General features: G+C 38.2%; 1 long non-coding RNA gene across 7 annotated transcripts; it reads right to left on the bottom strand.

Annotated features, from left to right (window-relative positions):
* Nucleotides 1–8,513: 8,513 nt before the first annotated feature.
* Nucleotides 8,514–12,986, bottom strand: LOC149400403 (uncharacterized). Of its 7 annotated transcripts, XR_016296419.1 has the most exons (5): nt 12,823–12,986; nt 12,543–12,632; nt 12,358–12,403; nt 9,502–9,564; nt 9,183–9,322 (listed from the first exon to the last, which is right to left on the bottom strand). It is a non-coding gene; the product is annotated as an uncharacterized LOC149400403 (long non-coding RNA). The 7 variants fall into 7 exon arrangements; XR_016296424.1 differs by lacking the exons at nt 9,183–9,322; nt 9,502–9,564 and adding an exon at nt 8,514–8,841; XR_016296420.1 differs by lacking the exons at nt 9,183–9,322; nt 9,502–9,564 and adding an exon at nt 8,514–8,841 and having other exon boundaries at nt 12,551–12,632.
* Nucleotides 12,987–16,200: the final 3,214 nt, after the last annotated feature.

The following is a 16,200-nucleotide window of genomic DNA, read 5'->3' as shown; positions in this document are numbered from 1 at the left end:
TCGCTGACGTTTTCAAAATCCTGGAACCGTAGAGCGGCCCATTGGTCACGGTAAAAAAGAAGCATTACTTATGATAATATCTATTCTTCAGCTCCTTCCAGAGTACACTTCTATCTCTATTAATAAGGTACTCACTTTTAAGATGTCGATGAAGGAAATAAAAGATTTTGTCTTGTCTATGTTTGACGAAGTAGTTTTATCAGATAGTGTTTCCAACAGACCCAATGATTCCAGATATATCTCTACATCCATTTCTCATGGTATGTAGTTTTAGTCGATAACGTCCAAAGGACTGAAATTGAGATTGACAAGGTTTGCCATAATGATAACTGTTGAAATCGAGCTCGTCAGCTCGCCCTTCCGCGTCGAGCTCGTCAGCTCACCCTTCCGCATCGAGCTCGCCATTCCTCGTCGAGCTTGCCTCGGAAGTCCTCTCCTTGGAACTCATTCCACATGGGAAATTGTCGCATTTATTTCTCATGTTATTTCCTATGTCTTGCTCTCTGTGTATATTTATTATTCTCTTTTTCCTAGAAGTAGTTATTACACATGTATTTATTACACTCTCTCTTGTACCCACCATATGTATAAATAGGTGATACAAATTAATATCAAATATAAGAAATATTCAAAGTCTCGGAACACTCTCTCTCTTCTCCGATTCTCTCTTTCTTTATCTTATCTCTAGATTCGACTCTCTCTCTCTCTAAACTTCAACATGGTATCAGAGCAGGGAAAATCAACCACCATGAACACCACTCAGACCACTCCCACTCAGTCGCAATCTGAATCCTTCTCCCAACATATCACGAGCCACAAACTCAATGGCCACAACTTCCTACAGTGGTCCCAATCTGTGCTCATGTTCATATCGGGACGAGGTAAAGATGACTATCTCACAGGCGTGGCCACATCTCCTGTGATCGAAGATCCGACGTTCAAGAGTTGGAAGGCCGAAAACAGCATGGTGATGTCCTGACTCATAAACTCTATGCTCCCCGAAATTGGAGAAACCTTCCTCCTTTACCGAACGGCAGCAGAAATCTGGCAAGCAGCTAGAGAAATCTTCTCCAACTCAGAAGATATGTCCGAGCTGTTTGAAATTGAGAACACTCTCCACGACCTACGTCAAGGAGAGATGTATGTTACTCAGTTCTTCAGCTCCCTCACACATCTATGGCAGAAGATCGACCTCTACGAACAGCACCAGTGGACCAGCTCCGAAGACTCAAAAATCTACCGCAGGATAGTGGAGACCAAATGTGTGTTTAAACTACTATCCGGCCTCAACCAAGACCTTGATGAGGTCAGAGGTCGGATACTTAGTACAAAACCACTACAATCTCTCCGTGAAGCCTTCTCCGCGGTCAGACACGAGGAAAGCAAGAGGAAACTCATGCTGGGAGTTATCAAATCGAGCTCACTTCCGGGCTCATCCTCAGACTCGTCCGCCCTCACCACACATGGAGACGAAGTTCTTGCAGCCCGCGTCTCAACAGAGAAACCTCGCAAACCTCGCCCCTACTGCGATCATTGCAGACGACCTGGACACCTCCGAGAAACCTGCTGGAAGCTGCATGGGAAACCACCGAGCTCGAAGTCAACTCAAGATACTAAGGATCCGAACTCAATCGGAAACTTAGTATCCACCTCGTCCGCTGCCTCGACCTCGACCTCAGACTCATCTCCCTTCAGCAACGACCAACTCGCTATTCTCCAGAAGCTTCTTCAACAAGTCCAACTCAGTGGAGAACACTCGGGCATTGGTCCTCTAGGTAACTCTCCTTGAGCCCTCAATGTAAGCTCAGAGAATCTCACAGCATGGATTGTCGACTCCGGTGCCACTGATCACATGACTGGTAATCGAAGTCTATTCACAACTTACTCCGCTTGCAATAAAAGCATATCAGTCACCATCGCCAACGGAGCCAAAACTCAAGTCACTGGTATTGGCACCGTTGTCTTGACGAAGTCCATGAGGCTAGACTCGGTGTTCTTTGTGCCTCAACTGCAATGCAATCTCTTATTTGTGCATAAGATCAACCAAGACTCTAAGTGCCGAACTGTTTTTTATGGAAGTTCATGTGTGTTTCAGGAACAGGTCACGGGGAGACAGATTGGTAATGCCGAGCTGAGTACCGGACTCTATGTCATCAAGCCAGATCAGCCCGCCATGTGTCAGCTCGCCCAACATTCACCCCAGTACAAAGAGACCATGCTCAATCACCTTAGACTAGGGCATCCAAATTTCATGTATCTCAAAAGAATGTTTCCTTCTTTGTTTTTCAATAAAAATATCAATTCCATTCAGTGTGACATGTGTGAGTTCGCCAAACATTCTCGAAGCTCATATCACCCCACCTCGTACAAACCATCTCGTCATTTTGCCACAATTCACAGTGATATATGGGGGCCCTCAAAAGTTCCCAATATCACTGGAGTTCGATGGTTCCTTCTCTTTGTTGACGACCACACTAGACTCAGTTGGATATACATGATGAAACAAAAATCTGAAACGTCCAATCTATTCAAAACCTTTCACAAAATGATCCAAACACAGTTCGACACATCCATTCAAATTGTCCACACTGACAACGCTCGAGATTACTTTAATTCTGAGCTCGGCGATTTCTTCAAAACACATGGCATAATTCACTCCAGCTCGTGCGTTCATACCCCGCAACAAAATGGGGTACCCGAGCGGAAAAATCGACACATTCTCGAAGTCGCCCGAGCCATCATGTTCTCCTCAAACATCCCATCTCATTTTTGGGGAGAAGCTGTCCTCACAGCCACCTACCTCATAAACAGAATGTCATCTCGTGTCCTTGGCTATAAAATCCCATCTCAAGTCCTTCTAGAGACATACCCTCACTGTCGACTCATCTCAACCCTACTTGCGAAAGTGTTCGGCTGTTCAGTCTTCACCCATTCTTATGGCCAAGGTAAACTTCAACCAAAATCGCTCAAATGCATCTTCCTTGGCTATTCAGTAACCCAGAAAGGCTACAAATGTTATGAACCCCAATCACAAAAATTCATAGTCTCAATGGATACATCTTTTCATGAGTTCAGTCCTTACTTCGCCAATTCAGCTTGTCAGGGGGAGAATGACGAAAATGACTTCCCAAATTGGCTCATCATAAACCCAGAATTCAGCTCGCCTCAAAATCTGACCTCACCTGTTCCATAAATTCCCAGCTCGCCTAGCTCGCCTCAAAATCCGACCTCACCTGTTCCAGAAAATCCCAGCTCGCCGACCTCACCTGGTCAAGAAATTCCCAGCTCGCAAGCCTCTGAACCCTCTCCATGCGAACTGAATATCACCCAGAGTCCGGTACAAAGCTCGCGACCAAGATGTCTATCCGAACCTGAACCACGACACTATTGAACAAGGTAACATCGAATCTCCAGACTTACCCATTGCATTGAGAAAACCTCCTCGGTCGTGTGCTCAATACAGGATGGCGGATTACGTGTACTATGGGAATTTATCTACGAGCTACCAAGCCTATGTGGCGAAGTTAGATGAAGGAAAAGTGACAAACTCCATCGAGGAAGTCCTTCAAAGTTCCGAGTGGCGAGACGCAAGTCATGCTGAGATCCAAGCTCTCGAAAAGAATGATACGTGGGATATCGTCGAGCTACCACCAGGCAAGCGAACTGTTGAATGTAGATGGCTCTTCACCATCAAACACAATCCAGATGGGACAGTGGAGAGATACAAAGCCCGACTTGTCGCAAAAGGGTACACGCAGGCGTATGGCATTGACTATCAAGAAACATTCGCTCCAGTTGCAAAGTTCAATACCATCAGAATCCTCATTTCACTAGCAGCCAACTTAGATTGGCCTCTCATCCAGCTCGATGTAAAGAATGCTTTTCTAAACGGCGAACTGGAAGAGGAAGTCTACATGTAACTCCCACCAGGATTTGACAAAGATCAAGGAGCCAATAAAGTTTGCAAACTCAAGAAGTCACTATATGGACTAAAACAGTCCCCCCGAGCATGGTTCGGAAAATTCACCAACGTGCTCAAACGTTGTGACTACGAGCAGAGTCAAGCAGATCCAACACTCTTCTCAAAAATCTCCACACAAGGCAAGCACACCATTCTTAGTGTGTATGTGGACGATATAGTCATCACCGGAGACGACCTGGAAGAGATCAGGAGGCTGAAGCAAACTTTGTCATCTGAGTTCGAAGTCAAGGACCTCGGCAGCCTACGATACTTCTTCGGCATGGAGGTAGCTCGATCAGAAAAGGGCATCTCTGTTTCCCAGCGCAAGTACACGTTGGATCTCCTCAAAGAAACTGGCATGCTTGGCTGCAAACCAGTTGACACTCCGATGGATGCCAATGTGAAACTTCTAGCTCGCACCAACGAGGCCGCCACCGACAAAGAAAGATTTCAGCAGCTCGTAGGAAAACTCATATACCTAACTCACACGAGAGCAGATATTGGATTCGCAGTAAGTATGGTAAGTCGATTCATGAGTAATCCCTCAGAAACTCACATGGACACAGTCATGAGGATTCTCCAATACCTCAAATCTGCCACAGGGACTGGTCTCTCCTTCAAGAAAAGACGAAGTCGAGGTGTCGAAGTATTCACAGATGCAGACTGGGCCGGATATGTTCCAGACAGATGATCAACATCAGGCATGTGCACATACGTCTGGGAAAATCTTGTTACCTGGAGAAGCAAGAAGCAGTCCGTTGTCTCAAGAAGTAGTGCTGAAGACGAGCTCAGGTCCTTAGCAAGTGGAGTATGTGAAGGCATCTGGCTGAAGAGAGTTCTCGACGACCTCAAGATCATCATCGAAGGTCCAATCAAGCTCTTTTGCGATAATCAAGCTGCTCTCAGCATAGCCAAAAATCCAGTCCATCATGACAGAACAAAACATATCGAGATCGACCGATACTTCATCAGTGAAAAGATTGAAGAAAAAATAATCGATATGGAATACATTCCGTCAGGTCATCAGCTCGCCGACATTCTCACCAAAGCCCTTCCGCGAGCAACCTTTTCCGAGCTATGTAGCAAGCTTGACCTCCTCAACATATACAGTCAAGCTTGAGGGGGAGTGTTGAAAGCGAGCTCGTCAGCTCGCCCTTCCGCGTCGAGCTCGTCAGCTCACCCTTCCGCGTCGAGCTCGCCAGCTCGCCCTTCCTCGTCGAGCTTGCCTCGGAAGTCCTCTCCTTGGAACTCATTCCACATGGGAAATTGTTGCATTTATTTCTCATGTTATTTCCTATGTTTTGCTCTCTGTGTATATTTATTATTCTCTTTTTCCTAGAAGTAGTTATTACACATGTATTTATTACACTCTCTCTTGTACCCACCATATGTATAAATAGGTGATACAAATTAATATCAAATATAAGAAATATTCAAAGTCTCGGAACACTCTCTCTCTTCTCCGATTCTCTCTTTCTTTATCTTCTCTCCATATTCGACTCTCTCTCTCTCTCTCTAAACTTCAACAATAACTAAGAGCATCTTTAATGGTTTTTTGCTTAAGAATTGTAGGGATTTGCTTGTAAATATCAAAAATGTTTAGCTAGTTGCTTAACCATTGTTTTGCATATTGGCTATTGATTTAGTTAAGCAAATCTAAGCAAATTAGCTAATTTAAGCTAGTTGCTTAACTATTTAGCTCTAGAAAAATCTATGTGGCAAAAATACTATTTAGCTAAGCAATACATTTAGCTAAACCATTAAAGATGCTCTTATGAAACAAAAAATTCTTAGATTAATGATTAAAAACATACAAGCTATTAAAATTGTAAGGACAAAAAGGAATACATAAATCCAAACATTATTATAACAAAGTAAGATTTATCTGATGGAATTTCTTCAATAAAAATAAGAATAGTAAATATACCAATAAATATGGTAATAAGGACTAGTATTAAACGAGACATTCTTTATGTAAGTTGGGTGAGAAAAATATATGAGGCAAAAGAAAACTTGAATCTTTGTATGGTTAACAAAAAATTGAGTAGATATGTATTTATAAATAAAATGTAGCCATTTATAGCTGTTTGTTATTTATTAATTTTGTGGTAAAATTAATAATAATAAAGAAGATGTAAATATATGAGTATGAAAATAAAATCAAATACAATATAACATTTTTCTATAAGGTGCCAAAGCCTTCTATTAATTACAAATAAGATTAGATGTAGTTCAAATCACTTTACTATAAGAAGGCAAAACCTTCCATTATATAGTATTATGAAGTTATACATTAATGAAGTTAAAATATTGTAAATTACACCATATTATCAAAAGGTGGCAGAACCTCCCATATTTAGTAATCGTGCTGATAACGTGTTATTAAATCAAAGAAATAATTAATGCAACACCTATAAGTATCCTTAGTAGGAGATTTAGAGGGAGAGGGATGTATGGATAACAAAAGATGGAGAAAAATGAGGGTAAAATATAAAATTGGAGATGATTTTTCTTTACCCTATTCACCTCTATTTATAGTAAAAATTTGATGTGTTTAATCAACAAAATAGGCAATGTAATTATTTACATACATTATCCTATATAACTAATTTGGGTGCGTTAGTACTGTAATTATTATTATTTTTCTTTTATGGAACGTTAGTACTGTAATTACAACAGTACTTTATTGTATACTAACATTTTCACATTTGGCTTAGAGGTCCCACTAACATTTAATTATTGATTAAGTTAATTTTGTTTGTTTTAACATTTCTCTGTCGTGACATGTAGCTCTGTATGTTAACATTTTATTTTGTTTTCAATATGTGGGCCTCTATAGTTAATGCAAAGTGCTATTTTTTCGCTAACAATTTATTTTATATCTGTCCTCTCTTTATTAATATGATTTCACAAAAAAAAAAAAAAAAAAAAAAAAAATTACTTTCTCCCCCGCTAGAAGGCCTATTTATGGTTTTTTAAAAATAATATTTCTTCTCTCCTAAACTTACGTAAGCATGTGCAATATATTACACATTTGAAACTTTAGGAAACTACTCCATAGTATGTTGGAAAAATCATGATTTTAAATGCCGGCGAAAGTCGCCTAAATTCGGTGGCGGCGGCGCTGCCGGACAAAAAACGGCCGACGAAGCTGTAAATGTAATTTTTCATAATATGTCATTCGAAAGTCGTCGAAACGACACGCCGTTTTTCAAATAAACGACCGCTTCTTTTCGTTCATTTTAATGAGCAAAAATCATCAACCATCGAGGGGTTTCGTCGAAAGTCGGGAGAAAAGAAAAGGCTATGGCCATCTCGAGCTGCTCGAGCCTCTACGCCACGTCAGCCATGCTGGAAGATCGGACCTTGTAGCCAAGCACGGCGAAAAGCTCGTCCATTCCTGCTCCGCCGACGCCGGATTCTTGCTCCTCCTTGCCGTCCCAGCAACCCATGGCATTGGCCTTCGAGGAAGAGCATTCGCTGGCGTTGGTGTTCCCTCTTTATTTTTCTTCGATTCATTATTGATCTCTCGAACCCTTTACAAAACGGGTTTCTAGGGGCGTGAGAATATTTTAGGGGAAATGAGTGGGAAAAGGTGGTGTGGAGATGTGGGAATTGATGAGGGGTTAGAGAGAGAGAGAGAGAGAGAAATGAACGTGAGAGACTGAGTCTGAGAGAGAGAAGGAACAATAATGGATTCTTTTTCCCAATGTTTTCTTTTTCATGAGAAAAACAAATTTGAATTGTTAAAGATAATAAAATAATATATAAGAAAAGCCCGGCAGGAACTTAAAATTTGATGCAATGTTATATAGCACATTGATACAATAATTACGTACAATTTTCTATATATAAAAAATTGTATATAGTACATAATGTGAAATGTCGTAAATATCAAATATTCAAAAGAGAAAAAAAAAACATCATAAACTTATATATATATATTATGAAATAAATATATAAAAATTAATATATATAAATATATATATATATATGTATACTACATAATAAAATATATCATAACTACCATATATTTTATAAGGTTATATATTGAAGGTATATATATATATAATATATTATATTCTACAATATTATTTTCGTTCGATTTTCCATCGGCATATAGGTTTTCCATCGAAAACGATATTTAAAAACGGCAATTGAATTGTCCTTTTTCCATATTTTTCCGTTCGATTTTTCGTCGACATGTCGATTCTCCGTAAATCATTTTAAACCTTGGGTAAAATAATTATATGTCGAGCACAAAACAAATATATATACGGGTCAGCACTAGTGCCTAATAAATTAGGATAGTGTCTAAATAAAATATTTGTTAAAAATATATTAACAAATCCCTCAAATAATGGATATTTAATAGCAAATTTAAATGTGATAAAAAAAACATAAATAAGACATGAAATAAATAAACTAAACCCTACTATAGAAAATCTCTATCAACATTTTAAGGATAATCACACATACAGTATCTAATTCATTTAGTTAGTCCAACAGATTTCACGATAATAATACTCTACAAAAAAAAAAAAAAAAAAAAAAAAAGAACAAAAAAGAAATGCGTGCAAGATATATCATGTACAAAGTAAAGGATTCAAAGGAAAGAAAAACACACAAGAGCTTCTGAAAATGATAAATCTGATATGAAATAAAGGATTGTAAGAAAACACAAAAAAAACCCAGTAGCTTATGAAAGTTAGTCAACATCACCACAAACTAAAACTAGTTGGCGTGTATGGAAAAAACCCTCTTAATCAAACTCTCATTCGGAATCCAAGAACTCTCTTCAGTCAAAAGCGAACTATCCTCACTTGCCGGACTGAAGATGCATACGACAGTGCGAGTGGCTAAGTTGCATCGAAGTACACCTGAATTGTCAAACACCAAAAACTCTCCCTCGTGAAAGGCCAACCATTCACAATATCTTAGCATACTTAACAACTTTTCGCAATACTCAAATGTCTCGCGTAGCTTCCGCTCCATATTCTCATCGTCCTAACGCCACATAGTAAGCAAGTGATCATAACTCAGCTCAACTCACTCTAGAATGGCAAAATGTAGATGCCCATCCCATTGACCGATAATAGACTTAGTCGAAGTACCACGATGCAGGCAGGAAAGAGGCAAAGTAGTCGCAATTTGAGTATCGTACTTAAACATCAGCAAGTAAAAATGTGATTATTATAGCCAAAATTGAGTCCGGTGAGTCCGGGACTATAGAGATATGCAGTTCGACCAACGTTGATCATCAACATAGGAGCTTCGGGGAACTCCAACCACTCATAGCCAATCATCCACTGGCTTGTAAGGGACGAGTATCAATAAAAAAGTATAACGTCATCGAGTACCCTGATGTCAAAATTAAAAATAATAAAAACAACATAAAAATTGCAATTCAAAGTGAAATAGATGTGAAAGTTGTGGCGTCTTGGGCAAGAGTCATCAGTGTATAGCAGTTATCCGTTGTGTGCTCGTAGAGGTAGTAAGGAAGACGTATATACTATGACAAAGCAGAATTGCAAACATACAGTTTCTCTGTATGGTCAGTGGTCCGCATGCGGTAACGTCATTCGATGGGCATCCTTTTCGTCCTACATAGAAACAAACCACAATGATACATATCTAGTGTCTAAAGTTATCAATTAGGGAGATTAAGGGTTTTTAATTACGAAATTAGTGTTTTATTCTTCAATTAGGTTTTTAAATTCTGCCTATGTAGTATTCCGATTTTAGATTAATTAATTAGGTTTACTTATGTAATTAGGGTTATGATTTTGGGTCCGGCTAATTAGATTGTAAACTTAGGTCTATTTAAGAGACCATTAGAAAAACGCAACCAATAATCAATCACCAAAAGTTTAGTTTCTCAAAGAGGGGAGACTAAGCTCGATGATTGGCAAAACTCCCTATTCGAGATCGAATCTTCGACCGTATCACATCGGAACTCGCCTCTGCGACCACCGGCTTGTCGCCGAATAAATCATTGGTACGCGTATCATTATACCATGAACTTGGCGCAACAGGATCGGCGAATGATCCACCGAACGGATTGTAGATCTTTTTCAGGAGAAGGATCACCCTTGGGTTGTGCACTTCCTTGACGCAGACGTAAATGTCATGGTATCGAATTCGATATGAGTTGTCGGTAATCAGAGGTTTGCCGGTATTCTAAAGTACGAGCCACAAATTGGCACCGGGCTGGCGTGCTGCAGGACAAAACCGGTTCTGATATCTGGGTAGTCCACTCCGTAGCCATGCGCCTAAAACGTACGAGGTCTTTGCGGGGATACGAAATACAATATTTGCGAACAACTCGTCGTTGCTCCACAACTGCAGCTCGTTCATCGACGGTGTTTCCTCGTTGCGCCTCAAACTTTCGAAGCACCGGTTGATGAGTGCCAGCTCGTTGCTCGATGTTTTCTCGCTTGTCGATGACACCTGTTTCACTCCATTTGTTTGATTATTTGCCCTCTTTGTCACTTCATTTCACCAGTTCTTTGTTCCCTTCATAATCTTTGTTCCTTTTTTTCTCAATAGATCGAATTTGGGGTCTGTAAAAATTAAGGAAACAAAGAACCAGTCAAATGAAGTGGCAAAGAGGGCAAAGAATCAAACAAATGAAGTGAAACATGTGTCATCGACCAGCGAGAAAGCATCGAGCGACGAGCTGGCATTCATCGACCGGTGCTTCGAGAGTACGAGGCACAACAAGAAAACGTCGCCACTGAACGAGGCGGAGTTGTTGCGGAGCAACAACGAGTTGTTCGCAAATATCGTATTCCGTATCCGCGCAGAAGACCTCGTACGCTTTAGGCGCGTGGCTACAGAGTGGACTACCCGGATATCCGAACCGGATTTTGTCCTGCAACACGCCAACCACGTCAGCCTGGCGCCAGTGTGTGGCTTCGTACTTTAGAATACCGACAAACCTCTGATTACTGGCAACCCATATCGCATCCCATACCATAACATTTACGTCTGCGTCAAGGAAGTGCCCAGCCCAAGGTTGATCCTTCTCCTGAAAAAGATCTACAATCCGTTCTGTGGATCACTCGTTGATCCTGATGCGCCATGTTCATGGGATGATGATACGTGTATCAATGATTTCTTCGGCGACAAGCCGATGGTCGCAGATGCGAGTTCCGATGTGATACGGCCGGGGATTCGATCTCGAATAAGGAGCTTTGCCAATCACCGAGCTTAGCCTCCCTTTTTGGGAGATACTAAACTTTTGGTGATTGACTATTGGCTGCGCTTTTCTTATGGTCTCTTATATAAACCTAGGTTTACAATCTAATGGGCCGGACCCAAAATCATAACCCTAATTACATAAGTAAACCTAATTAATTCATCTAACTTCGGAATAGTAGACAAAATTTAAAAACCTAATTGCATAATATAACACTTATTTTGTAATTAAAAACCCTTTATTTTCCTAATTGATAACTTTAGATACTAGACATGTATCACGGTGGTTTGTTCTCTGCAGGACGAAGAGGATGCCCATCAAATGGCGTTACCGCATGCGGCCAACTGACCACACGGAGAAGCTGTATGTTTGCAATCCTGCTTTATCAGAGTATATACGTCTTCCTTATTATCTCTACGAACACATAGTATATAACCGTTATACACTGATGACTCTTGCTCAAGACGCAACATCTTTCACAATTGTGAATTGCAATTTTTTTTTGTTCTTCTTATCATTTTAATTTTGACATCATGGATATCGATGTCGTTATACTTTTTGACTGGTACTCGTCCCTTACAAACCAGTGGATGATCGGCTATGAGTGGTTGTAGTTCCTCGAAGCTCCTATGTTGATGACCAACGTTGGTCGAGCTGCTTATGTCTATAGTCCCGGACAAAATTTTGGCTATAATAATCCTTTTTACTTGCTGAAGTATGAGTACGATACTCAAAATGCGACTACTTTGCCTTTTCCCTGCCTGCATCGTGCTACCTCAAACAAGTCCATTATCGGTCAATGGGATGGGCAGCTACACTTTGTCATTCTAGAGTGGGTTGAGCTGAGTTATGATTATTTGCTTACTGTGTGGCGTTGGGACGATGAGAATATGGAGGGGAGAGGTTACGCGAGACATTTGAGTACTGTGAAAAGTTGTAGTATGCTAAGTTATTGTGAATGGTCGGCCTTTCACGAGGGTGAGTTGGGCTGTCAATTCCAATTCCAAACCTAATCAATTTAAGACATATAGGGAAAAGTAACAAACAGCCCAACTCAAGAACGAACGACATAGATTTGGAATTGACAATATCTTTCGTTCTTTTGCACGTGAATCCCTAATTCACAAGCCTTATAAACAAAAAAAATACCAAGAACAGAGAGGCATTTTAAGAAAGAGAGAGAGAGAGAGAGTACCTGCGTTGCTTTCTTCCATATCATCGTCATTCTCCCAAGTTTTCGTCTAAAGTGAAAAGAAAACCAGTCAATTCAGGAAAAAAAAAGAAAAAAAAATCTGGAAAAGGAACAAACAGGCCAAATTCCAAGAACGAAAGACATAGATGTAGAATGGTACGACTCCAAGAACAAAAGTCAAATCAAACCATCTTACTCCGTTGGCCGAGCCACTGTCTTCTTTCTGATCTTCGCCATCTTCCCAAGGTCGATAAGGTCATGAAAGCCCTAACTCATGCCTGTCGAGATCGAGAGAGAGCGTAGTGAGAGAAGTACCGAGTTGATATATGATGAGCGAGTATTTATATCATATGTAACCAAGTAAAGCACCGACCTTTGCTAGGTCTCGGTGTTACAATCAAAAGCTTTTTTTTTTTTTAGTCTGGGCAAGAAAATATGAGAGAGAGAGAGGGTTGGATGAGAACGTACGTAGAATCGTAGACACGCACAGGATCTGGTCCGTCGTCCACTTCGGTCGAGACTCGAGAGACTGAGATAGGCGAAACTCGTATAAGAACTGAGAGGTTTTTTTTTCAGAATAAAGGGTTTTTTTTTTATCAGAAGAACTCGAGAGTTAGGAGACGGGAAGTCAGGACAGTACAAGAGATCAACAATTTCATTAATTGGGCTTAATAAGCCATTAAATATCAAGATTAGACCCTAATGTTTAAAAATATCTAAATATGGACTTTTGGACACATTTTGGACCAAAATACCATTGATTCAAAAAACCCATATTTTTTTTTTCTCATTTTCAAATCATTTTCATCACAATTCTTTTCATTTTCGAATCGGTTGCGCTAGGATTTGAGTATGTGTTCAGTTTCGATTTTGAGGGTTTCACATTGTATCGCATCGTATGGCATCGTATAGCATCGTACGACATCGTACATCATCGTATGACATCGTACGATATCGTACATTATAATGTGTTTGAATTTTATCGTACATTATAATGTATTGTATCGCATCGTACGACATCGTACAGCATCGTACGACATCGTACGATATCGTACATTATAACGATAAAATGCATACACATTATAATGTACGATATCGTACGATGTCGTACGATGCCGTACGATGCGATACGATGCCGTACGATGAGATACAATGTGAAACCCTCAAAATAGAAGCTGAACACATACCCAAATTCCTTTTAAAAAAAAAATCGGGCAAACCCCACGAGCTCAGCGGTGAGCTCGACCACCGAAAATTCTAATCCTAGCGCAACCAATTCGAAAATGAAAAGAATTGTGATGAAAATGATTTGAAAATGAGAATAAAATATGAGTTTTTTGAATCAGAGGTATTTTGATCCAAAATGTGTCCAAAAGTCCATATTTAGATATTTTTAAACATTAGGGTCTAATCTTGATATTTAATGGCTTATTAAGCCCAATTAATGAAATTTCTCGTCCAATATCGACTGGATATTACTGGATAGTACGATCCTGGGCTCTTTATAAGGTTTGTGGGTTACTCCTCTAATTGTCAAGTTTGGTTTTAGATGGAACCCCACACTTTTAAGACTATTTCATTTCGTGGTAAACTAAAACTGTAACTTAATGTTTGGACTCGTAGAAAATGTGAGACTCTCCCTAAAAATAATTAAATACAAAATAATAATAATTTAAAATAAAATAATCTAAGACCTTCATATAATGTCTTTTACTATGGGCCAAATATATAAAGTAATTTAAAGAGATTTGTAATTATTAGACCACTTTAAACATGTGATTTTTGATCTAGCTTACGTTTGACAATTTTTAGAGATACAGCCAAATGACATATGTGGCAATAATTAAGGTCTGATTTACAAATGGCATATGTGGTATTAAACATGATTTTTCATCAAACACAATAGATCTATTTTTGAAGATCTCGGCGTCACGAATCCGTAGGATTTGGAATCACTCAATTGCGAGTTCATATGAGATAGATATGGTTTTTTGAAGTTTTTATGTACAAAAAAAGTTACGAAAAAAGTATGAGAGATAAAATGACGAATTTGCTAATAAATAAGGGCAAATCATACCTTAATTATTGTCACATAAACATGTTGGCTATTTCCCTAAAAGTTGTGAAACGTAGGCTAAAAACAAATTTCATAGTTTCATTTTGGCTATTTTGCTACACTGGCCTAATTTAAAATAGTATAAAATATTTTAATTGAAATTAATGAAAATATAAAATAAAAATTTAGAAATAATATAAAGAAATCTTAATTTTAAAAAAAAATTATAAATATGAAATTGATTAACATTAAAGTTTCGAATTAGCAAAAAGGAAAAGGTAATTTTTTTGTTGTTGAAAATATAAAAAGTACAAAGCTGAGATGAACCTAATAAACTTCATAAATTTAAAATTAAAAGAACAAAATAAATTTACTTGTTCTCATTAACCTTACAATTGAAAATCTTTCGACGAGGTTTCGACGTAATCGATATTATGATGCTTAAAGCCGGACCCGAACACATGCATACTTTTGCGGGCAACTCTAATCTTTGAGTCGATCACGTCATTAAAACCCCATAAATTGATACATGGTTGCCTCAATGGAGGCCTAGGGTAATCACGTCATCAAAAGCCCATAAATTAGTACATGGTTCATGGTTGCCTCAATGGAGGCCTAAGGCTCAATGGTCATCACTTTTTTTTTTTTTTTGAGGGCACTCAATGGTCATCACTTTCATCCTACACAATCTCTCGAGACGACGTTATATATTAATAAGAAATTGACTCATTTGTCGTTGCTTTATTTTTTTTCACCAAAAACACAATTTGTACAAAAATATTAATTTAATTTTTACAAAAAATAAAATTTTACTCTCAACAATAAATGTCAACAGCTGATATCAATGGTTAATTCGGATATAAACAGTTAATATCAATTGATAATTCGGATGTCAACAATTAATAAATTATTGATCCTCCTCCTACTGATTTTAACTTTTAAGCACATATATGATTTGTAATTAAATTGGTCGCAGGTTAATTTTAAAAATATAATAATTATAAATTATTAAATAATTGTAAAAAAAAATCAGTAAACATCCTAAATATAAACACATATTTTACCAATAAATCAAAAGTTTACTCTTTTTTTAAAAAAAATAGTTAAAATTTTATTTTATTAAGAAAATAATTCATTAGGCTGAAGTTAATTAATTAACTATTCGGTTAATTTAATTATTCTAAAAAAGAGTAAAAATAGTCAATCGGACTTAAATAAATTAAGTTAACTGATTATGTTAGTTAATTAGTTTCGATATACTACTGGACTTTTTTTAATAAAATAAAATTTTAATTTAGATATTTTAAAAAAATGAAAATTGATTAGCTACAACAAATTCATTTATTTTTTTTAAAATTTTTAATATAAAATAATTAAGTCAAACTTATTATTGCAAAAAAAACTATATAAAATAATTACCATCAAATAAAATTGTAGTCAGACTATTAAATTTTGGAAAAATGGCATGAACTAGCCAATTCAAACTATGGGTTTTGCAAAATAGCCATAGTTTCATTAGGTTAACCAAAATAGCCATTACTCTCATCCCTGGACTAAATTAATCCTGCCTGGATTAAATTTAATCCCGATATTTTGTGTGGATTAAATTTAATCCTGCCTGGATTAATAATCGCAGCTTGGCTATTTTGCTTATACTTGATAAACTTTGGCTATTTTGCAAATCCTTAAGTTCTATTTGGCCATTTAGCCGCTTGACCCTTAAATTTTCACTAAAGAAATAGTTCAACGCATGCTTAACTCTCACCTAGTATGATACATGAGTCTCGTCT

This window comes from Urtica dioica, chromosome 4, assembly GCF_054948205.1.
Source record: "Urtica dioica subsp. dioica isolate 48M chromosome 4, U.dioica_male_clone48M_v1_H2, whole genome shotgun sequence".
Classification (NCBI taxonomy): domain Eukaryota; kingdom Viridiplantae; phylum Streptophyta; class Magnoliopsida; order Rosales; family Urticaceae; genus Urtica; species Urtica dioica.
The sequence above is the reverse complement of the archived record's forward strand: the minus strand, read 5'-3'. Positions and strand labels throughout refer to the sequence as shown.